At 42.5% G+C, this 9,589-nt stretch overlaps 1 long non-coding RNA gene across 1 annotated transcript; it reads left to right on the forward strand.

Annotated features, from left to right (window-relative positions):
- Positions 1-6,713: 6,713 nt before the first annotated feature.
- LOC116079883 lies at positions 6,714-9,164 on the forward strand. Its single transcript, XR_004114187.1, has 3 exons — positions 6,714-6,842; positions 7,964-8,020; positions 8,569-9,164. It is a non-coding gene; the product is annotated as an uncharacterized LOC116079883 (long non-coding RNA).
- Positions 9,165-9,589: the final 425 nt, after the last annotated feature.

Genomic DNA, 9,589 nt, shown 5'->3' on the forward strand with positions numbered 1-9,589 from the left:
AAGTCTTCTCCCCATAAACACTCAAATTATCTATTTTTGGTCATTCTTTCCTATTTGTAACATTCACTATGTAGGAGCAGACCATTACCTACACCAAGTTAAAAGTACCTGCAAAGTGTCTGTGACAAAATGCCCCCTATTTACCAATGCTGAAATTATATAGCTTAGAAAAGCTTGGCAACCTGGGAATCCCAGTCCCCCAAGATGCCCTGTCCACTTGCTTGTGCCTTTGCAGAATATGACAACTGAGAAGCTAGGTGTACCTACAAAACTCTGCCACAGATCCCCATTTCCTTGCGAGACCGTCTCTCCTATCTCTTTGCTTGCCTCTCACTCTTCACCTACCCCTCCCACAGTGGCTCTTGCCAACATAAAATCTACCTCGCGCCAAGCTGAGAGACAGCTGTTCAGACTGCTCCATTTCTCTAGTGTTTTGCCATCTAGCCAAGTCCTGTCCACTATTAGATTTACATTCCTGCCCACCAGCCCTCACCCACCTCCAGTTGCACACTCGTTTTGTTGCTGACCCTGAAGTTGTGGTAGAGATGAAACAGTGTTGAAAGCTGTGAGGCAAATTTGAATGTAGGACCGATTTCCTTAATTGTTTTGTAAAAGGAGCTGATTTCATATAGTAGAAGATTCCAGACCCTCTTGCTCTCTTTCTCTTTCTCCTTCTCTCTCTTTCTCCTCTCTCTCCTCTCTCTCTCTCTCTCTCTCTCTCTCTCTCTCTCTCTCTGTCTCTCTCTGTCTCTCTCTGTCTCTCTCTGTCTCTCTGTCTCTCTCTCTCTCTCTGTCTCTCTCTCTCTCTGTCTCTCTCTCTCTCTCTCTCTCTCTCTCTCTCTCTCTCTCTCTCTCTCTCTCTCTTGTGTGTGTGGGTGTGTGTGTGTAAAAGTACAGGTAATAAGTCCAGGAAGAGATGTCATGGGCAGAGGAGAAGAAAAATAGGATAAAAATCAAGAAAGAGAAAGGGGAAGAAAAAGAGATCAGGCTTTGGGGCACTGAAACTCAACCACTGCTTGCTCCAGTCATTGAAGAAGGAAAAACTGCTGAATGAGGTCATTCATTATCTTCCCTTGCACTTCAAACAAATGGTAATTGTTGGTTTAGCTAACAAGTTGTGCCTTAATTACAGGCCATTAGGCACCATTAATAAAGAAAACCAATTCCACAAGAATCTGAGTCTCCTCAGAGTCTCATTCCCTTAAAAGGATTGAAACCTACAGGGATTGAAGTCTTCTCATCCTCCGAATCCTGTAACAATGAAATGATGCTCAATCTTAGATACTAGTTTAGCCATGATCTTCTGGCAAGAGCCTCCTGTATGTATGCCCTGCCCTGATCCCTCAATTTACTGACTCAAGAACTATGTACTTATGGGTACCAACCCCAAATGGCCTGTTTGCTTATCTGTCTCTCCACATGGCATCTAGGGTTCCTGTAGAAGACATATCCTCTCCTCCTTCTCTTTCTCTTCCTCCTCTTCTTTCTCTTTCTCCTCACTCTTTCCTCTTCTTTTCCTTAGTAGTTCCAGAGCTCTGCATACCCTTTCCTACCACTGTGTCACCCTTGAGAGTCTCCCTGGTATTCTCAGACTCCTGAATGGTCTGGAAAAGGGGCTAGTGGCAGCTGCCACCTTTGTTTCTCCCTCTTCCTCCTCTTCATGCTCAAGGACTTCAGTATGCCAGATGCTCAGTACTGAGCTGTGCCCCAGCCTAAAGAACATTTTCTTAGGCCCATTGAAATGATCACAATAATTATTAATTCTCTCATAAGTTGAATCCCTAATACATATTCTTCAACTCACTTCTATTATCTAAATTGATCTTATCAATGTGCTATTGCAAACACAGTGGCTTGTTTTGATGATAGGAAAATGGAGGCCCAGGGAGGTTCACTAACTTGATTGAGCTCTCACATGAAGCTGGAAGTAACTGTTAAGATTGAAATCAGGAACTCAAGAAAAACCAAGTTTAAAGGAAGTATCCAGTTCTCAATTATGCATTGATACTACAAGTTACTGTTTGCTGGGAGTGCTTGCTATAACATTAGTTTTGTCTTCCTGGGGATGAACAGTAGTAGCTCAGTGGCTACTGTTTTGTTACTGCTGAATGATGTGTTGATCACATTGGCTCAGAATGAAAGGACTGGCAGTCTTCAGTGTTGATGAGGACGTGGTACACCTGGAACTCTCATACTTTGCTGGTAAAAGTACAAACTGGCACACATGCTGTGGAAAAGTGTTTGGCAGCTTTTACAAAATTAAAAATCTACCCATCATATAAACCAGGAATTCTACTTGTACGTTTTGTTTAAGAAAAGAAAATGAAATCATATGTTCACACATAGATTTCTACATAAATATACTTTAACTAATAATAATCAAAACTTTGTGGTAGAGTTCAAATGTGAAATGTCTCCCAGAGACTCCCATGTCTAAGTACCTCCTACACATATGGTGGCACTGTTGGTGGAGCTTGTTTATTCTTCAAGGAGTTGAGTGGACTTTTGTTGGAGGAAGTGGGCCACTATGGTTTGGCCTTGAGGCTTTTTGGGTCCCCCCTACTTCTTATTCATCCTCAGATTCCTGACCACTGAAATAATTTGATCAACTGGCCTCTTGTCTGCTCCTGTGTCTGCCCCACTCTGATGAACTATATAGATCCAGAACTGGAAGTCAAAGTAAATCTGTTTGTCCTGGAAGTTGCTTTTGTTGTATTATTTTATCACAGCAACATGGAAGGAACTAAAACAGTCAGAAGCAATCCAAATGTCTATTAATAGGTGAAAAGTGAAAAAGGAAACTATGGAATGTTCATGTAATGTATTTTTAAAAGATTTTATTTATTTGTATGTGTTTGCTTATGTGTCACTATAGGCATGTGTATATGAATACTTACAGAAGCCAAAAGACATTATCAAATCCCTGGACCTACAGTTATAGGCAGCTGTGAACCATTATATATATATATACACTAGGAACTGAATTCAGGTCCTCTGGAAGAGCAGCACACATTCCAGCACATACCCCTGGAAATCTCTGTAGCCACATGCAATGGATTGTCAATATGACATCAGGATTGAATTGCACCTCACATTAGTTTCATTAATTGTCATTGCTGGGGAAAAAGGTAGACAATGTAAGGAAGGGGTTATATATTATTTTGATTTGTGGTTTCTGTTCATGATGTCAGGGAAGGTGTTGGAGGGCAGAAGAAGTCACATCAGTACAGATAGAAAAGGGAGAGAGAAAACAAAAGAAGGGGTGGATATGAACATGGCCCATTCGCCTTCTCCTTTTTCCCATTTGCTACATCTGGACCTTCACCCCGTGACATGCCCTACTGCATTTAGGACTACAGTTAATAGTCTCTGCAAGTGCCACAGCGGACACAGAGGGTACTTTCATTAATTTCCTCTGAATTATTTTATCGCTGTGGTTTAATGAAAAAAAAAAAACTATGAGAATGTGTAACAGTAAAACATCTATGCCCAGCATCTGGACCCCATCATTATTGGAAGCTAGAGAACTTATATGCTGCGGTGACTACCATTTCTGGTAGAACTTTGTCCTATGGACTCTCAGACTTGGCTCAGGTTGGTGTAGCTTTCATGCCTTTCTGAAGAAGGTCACATTATAAGGAGTGCTGTGTTTTACTTTCCTTAACCAAGAACAGTGTACTACATACAGGTGGGACTGTTGATACAAAAGGGAAGTGATACAAAGGCCCAGAGTATGGGTATCCAGGGGAAGCACATATTAATGAAAATTCAGACTACCATGGTCATTAGAATGGCCACAGAAGTTCACAGACCTCCCTTTTCATTTTTCTAACACCAAGGACTCACATCCTGAAGTATACAGAGCAATCTTCATTAAATGCTTGTGTGGACAAGACATGCATCAATAATGGAAAGACATGTGAATCTGGACCTTTGCAAAATGTAAAAGATTGAAGTACCTACAGTTTATGGCATTCCCCCCACCTCTCCATTTTGTAGAGGGAAGACATATGGAAAGGGAAAATGATCAGAACATCCACCCATGCTGTAGAGGAAGAAAACTGCATAACAGATAGGAAAATGAAAAACACTGCAGGGCTAATGTATCCCCATAGTATAACATCCCGGAGGCCTGAAAGATCATATAAAATTAGAGATTCCAGACTGACACAGATCCTGTGGCTGGCTCTGTTACTCAGTACTTCCCTGACCTTGGTGATTCACTGGCCTTTCTGGGCATCTGGAAAATAGAGACTGTACTGACTTCCATGGAAGTTTGCTCAAGTTAAAGAGTGCTGAGTGAGCTAATACCTATCACACTTGGTGCTCTCTCTCTGGTTAAGCACAATCAATGTGCTGTATCAGTTACTTGTGTTGTTGCTGTGATGAATTGTCTAACAAGAGCAACCAACTAAAGGAAGGGCTTCTTTTGACTCCTGGTTTAAGGGTACAGTCCATCATGATAGGAAGGCACAGTAGTGGGAGGAGGCAGCTTAGGTACCATTGTATCTTGCAGCCAGAAAGTAGAGAGAGATAAAATAGTCCTCAACTCCCTCTCTCCTTTATTCCTTTGTACTTCGTCTAGGACCTAAGCCTGTGGACTCCTGTCATCCACATTCAGTGTAAGATTTTCCTCTACAGCTAAACCTCTGTGGAAATCTCTCATCACAGACATGCCCAGAGGTGCATCTTTTAGGTCTAAATCTAGACAAGTTGACTGTAACAATTAAGCATTCCATCTTCCTTTGTTTTTCCAAGCCTCTTCCTCCCATCTGCATTGATGTATTATTGGTCACCTTCATGTCATCTGCTATTCATCTTTGCCAGTGATGACCCCAATCACTATCCCCCCAAGTTAAAGAAAGAAGGAACTGAGACTAGTGATCCATGCCACCAACCAGTTCTCCTTGGGCCTGTGGCACTTCAAGTTCCACTCCTCAAAGATGCAGAGTCACACTTTTGCCTCAGTTCTTGGCACTTAGGACTCTTTCTCACCCAAAGCTCCCTGCTGTACCTCTCATCTGTCAGATATAGGTGGAAACCTCACAGGTTGAATGATGCAAAATCAGTCCCTATTCTTGTGACCTTCATGCTGCAAAAATAGCCGGACAACTCCTGCAAACCTCTGAGCCATACAGCATGGTGGAAAAGGAAAAACGTGCTCTTCTGCCCCTGTGAACAAATCTATTATATTCTGCCTTCCTGTGTCTTTTACACGTCTGTTTCTGATTGCCAGTAGGACATTGTTTAGTGTGACACAGACCGGTCTTGAAACTTGGGCGGCTGCTACTTGACCACACTCCACTCTGAACCTCAGCATCCAGTGTGGAGTCCTCTGGTTAGAGACATGTTTTCCTGCCCTAAATGGGACTCAGTTTTCCTTGCAAGCATTTCCGTCAAGTATCCATTTTCCAGTGAAAGTTCACAGACTGCTCTAGATGCAAAGGAAACACAGTAGAGAAACACTGACATATTAGTAACAAGATGTTCAGATCAAGTGACTTTCCACACAAGATCGGGATCCAGAATAACAGGAGAATCTGAAGGCTTGATATTATTTAGCACAGCAGTTTTAAAGCCCCTCCCCCAAGGCATCCCTCTTACATCGTCACCAGTTTGCCAGGTTTGAAGTACAACATGAAGAATGGCATCCGTTCTTAACACTTGTGTAGTTTTGAACATGTGTATCCATGTGTAAACCCTGAAGCAAAGGTAGACATTGCCCGCCTTGGAGGAAAGATGCTGTTATTATTGACAGTTGTTGCTGATGTGATTAAAATTCTTTTCTGATTTTTTTTAAACCTATGACAAAAGTGAATTAAGTGGATAAACACATTATTAGATGTCCTAATTAAGCACTGTTAACACTCTTAGTTAAGAGGGTCACCTGGACATTTTCTACATGTCCAGGTGATTCTGGAATTTGGAATCCATACCACTGTCAGATTAGCTTGCCATTCTTGTCATTGCTGTATGACCTGGAAACTAGGGATCAGGTGCTAATAACTTGATAGATACATAGTACTATTGATTGTTCACAGGCAAGAAAACTAAGGCTTAAGAGAAGTAGGTAATAGTTATAGGGTAGCCAAGCTGAGGCTCTGACCTAGCCCTTTGTCTAGTCTCTCTTCTTTTTTAATATTTTTGTTAAACTATTTATTTATTTATTTATTTATTTATTTATTTATTTTTAAATTCCAGATTTTATTCCCTCCCTGTACACCCTCCAACTGTTCCACCTCCCATACCTCCTCCCTGCCCCCTGTCTCCAAGAGGATGTCCCCACCCCAACCCCACCCCACCTGACCTCTAAACTCCCTGGGGTATCCAGTCTCTTGAGGGTTAGGTGCATCTTCTCTGACTAAACCCAGACCCAGCATTCCTCTGTTGTATATGTGTGTTGGGGGCCTCATATCAGCTGGTGTATGCTGCATCCTTGGTCCAGGTTAATTGAGACTGCCGGTCCTCTTATAGGGTTGCCTTCCTCCTTAGCTTCTTCCAGCCTTTCCCTAATTCAAACACAGGGGTCAACAGCTTCTGTGCATTGATTACTCAATCAAATATCTGCATCTGGCTCTTGTAGCTGCTTGTTGGGTCTTTCAGAGTGTGGTCATGCCAGGTCCCTTTTTATGAGCACACAATAGCCTCAGTAATAGTATCAGGCCTTGGGGCCTCCCCTTGAGCTGGATCCCACTTTGGGCCTGTCAATGGACTATCTTTTTCTCAGGCTCCTCTCCATTCTCCATCTCTGCAGTTCTTTCAGACAGTAACAATTATGAGTCAGAGATGTGACTGTGGGATGGCAACCCATTCCTCACTGATATCCTGACTTTCTGCTGCAGGTGGGCTCTACAAGTTCTCTCTCCCCACTGTAGGGTATCTCATCTAAGATCTCTCTTTTTGATTCCTGAGAGTGTCTTACCTCCCAGGTCTCTGGTGCATTCTGGAGGGTCCCCCCATCCTCCTATTTCCAGAGGTTGCCTGTTTCCATTCTTTCTGCTGGCCCTCAGGGCTTCAGTCCTTTTCCTTCACCCAATACCAGATCAGGTTCCTCTCCCCCCTACTGCCCCACCATCCACTTTCCCTCTCAGGTCCCTCCCTCCTCATTTGTGATTGCTTTCTTCTTCCACCCAAATGAGACTGAGGCATCCTCACTTGGGCTCTTCAGCTTGTTGACTTTTTTGAGTTCTGTGGACTGTATTTTGGGAATTCTGTACTTTTTTTGGTTAATATCCATTTATTAGTGAGTACATATCATGCATGTCCTTTTGGGTCTGAGTGACCTCACTCAGGATGATATTTTCTAGTTCCATCCATTTGCCTGTAAAACTCAGGATGTTCTCACTCCTAATAGCTGAGTAGTATTCCATTGTGTAAATGAACAACATTTTCTGTATTCATTCTTCTATCGTGGGACATCTGGGTTGTTTCCAGCTTCTGGTGATCACAAATAAAGCCCCTATGAACATAGTGGAACATGTGCCCCTATGGCATGGTGGGGCATCTTTTGGGTATATTCCCAAGAGTGATATTGCTGGGTCTTCAGGTAGATCTATTTCCAATTTTCTGATGAACCTCCAGGTTGATTTACAGAGTGATTGTACCAGTTTGCAATCCCACCAGCAATAGAGGAGAGTGTTCCTCTTTCTCCACATCCTCACCAACATGTGCTGCCACCTGAGGTTTTGATCTTAGCCATTCTGATTGGTGTAAGGTGGACTCTCAGGGTTATTTTGATTTGCATTTCTCTGATCACTGAGGACTTTGAACATTCTTTTAGATGTCAGCTATTTGAGATTCCTGTTGTGAATTCTTGGTTTAGTTCTATACCCCATTTTTTGAGTGGGTTGTCTGGGTTTTTGGTGGTTAGCTTCTTGAGTTCTTTATATATTTTAGATATTAGCCCTCTGTCAGATGTGGGCTTAGTGAAGATTTTTCCCCAGTCTGTGTATTGCTTCCTCAGAAAAGGTGAGCCTCAGGATCACCCAGTGACTTGTCCATGGTCAAGAATTCAGTGATGGTGAGTATTTAAAGTGAAAAAAAAATGGATTCAGAAATGGAGTAGACATATTAACATAGAAGTGGAGGTAATTCATGGAACCTCCTCCCATAGACTGAGAACATGAGAAATAGGGAAGAGCATACCAGCTGTTTGGCCATTATCCAAGCGTCAGCCATGAAACATATACATACAAGCAGTTTGTATTTACATATTTAGGAACATAGATATGGAACAATAACAGCTAAAGAAAAAACAGCCATAACTTCAAGAGGGAGCAGGGAACTGTACATGGGAGAAGTCAGAAGGAGGAAAAGGAGGGGGTAGGGAGTTTCAGATACAGAACTGGACCCAGAATATGGAAACCTGTAAGCCTGTAGCAAAAAGATTTCCCATACTTGACTTTCCCTAACAATAGCTCTGGCTGCTGAACTCACAGGGAGCACTGATCCCAGCAGGCAAAGGAAAATACCAAATTGTCTTTCTAACAATAGGTGTGGGCCTAAGGCTGGCTAAATCCATTCCCTTTGATGCCTTGGTAATGGGCTCTGGTTCAATTTCTCCGATAGGACAAAAGTCTTTGAAGCTGCTTTGTGCTGAATTTAATGAGCCTGATTGTCATCTTCCAGAAGAGAGCGCGGAGCGTCTGTGCACCCGCTGGATGGAATCACTCATCGATCTTGGTGTCGCACCAGGCAAGCAGTTGGAGAACCAGAGCAGGATGTGAAATCAATCTAACAGTCTATTTATAGAGCAGGCAGTGCCTTTGTCATGGTGATCTGACCAGAGTAGGAATGGCAACATCTGCAGCATATGACTCCCACAAATTAAAACCCATGTCCTGGAAGCATGGAAAAGGAAACTCATTTTTTTTTTCTCAAAAATACCATATAACTGCAGACTTCCCTTCGCCCTGGCCATGTCATCTCTGTAATATTCAAGCTATTGCTTGCTTCTGTCCCTCCATTGTGTATGCCCTCCCTTCATTCTTCATCGTTTTTTTTTTTTTATTCACTAAGCATTTATTTGCTCCCTTATGAGTTAGACATTGTATAAAATGCCACAAAGAATTTAGAGACCATGACATGAGGATTCTATCTTGATCCATTGGATTAATAAGCACAAAACTCAACATTAAAACATTCATTGTCCGACTACTTCCCCATTTCCTTCTTTATTTGTGACTTTGTAGCATTCATTCGATTCTAGCCCTAACCTCCTTGCCTTGCTGGCCAAAGAAGCAATGGTATCTTTAGAGCATCATAGGCGTGAGATGAAAAACATAGAGGAATGCCTCGGTGAATAGTCCAGAAGCAGCTCCACAAGTCTCAAGATTTATAAAATATGCTGAGTACCACACACTAGACATGTGCTCTGGTTTGGTTCTGACCTATTCTCCCCAGAAGGCTTATGTGTTGTGGAGCTTAGCCCTCAGCTTATGTATGGCACTGCTTCGGTCTGAAGAACCTTATGAGGTATGGCATGATTGGAGGAAGGATGTATTGTTCCTGATTGGCCCCTTCTTGCCTTTCTCTCCCCTCCTGTCTGCCAGAAGATCAAGTCACTCTTCTGCTAAATACTCACAAGGGC

The sequence above is a fragment of the Mastomys coucha genome, unplaced genomic scaffold (assembly GCF_008632895.1).
Source record: "Mastomys coucha isolate ucsf_1 unplaced genomic scaffold, UCSF_Mcou_1 pScaffold6, whole genome shotgun sequence".
NCBI classification, from domain to species: domain Eukaryota; kingdom Metazoa; phylum Chordata; class Mammalia; order Rodentia; family Muridae; genus Mastomys; species Mastomys coucha.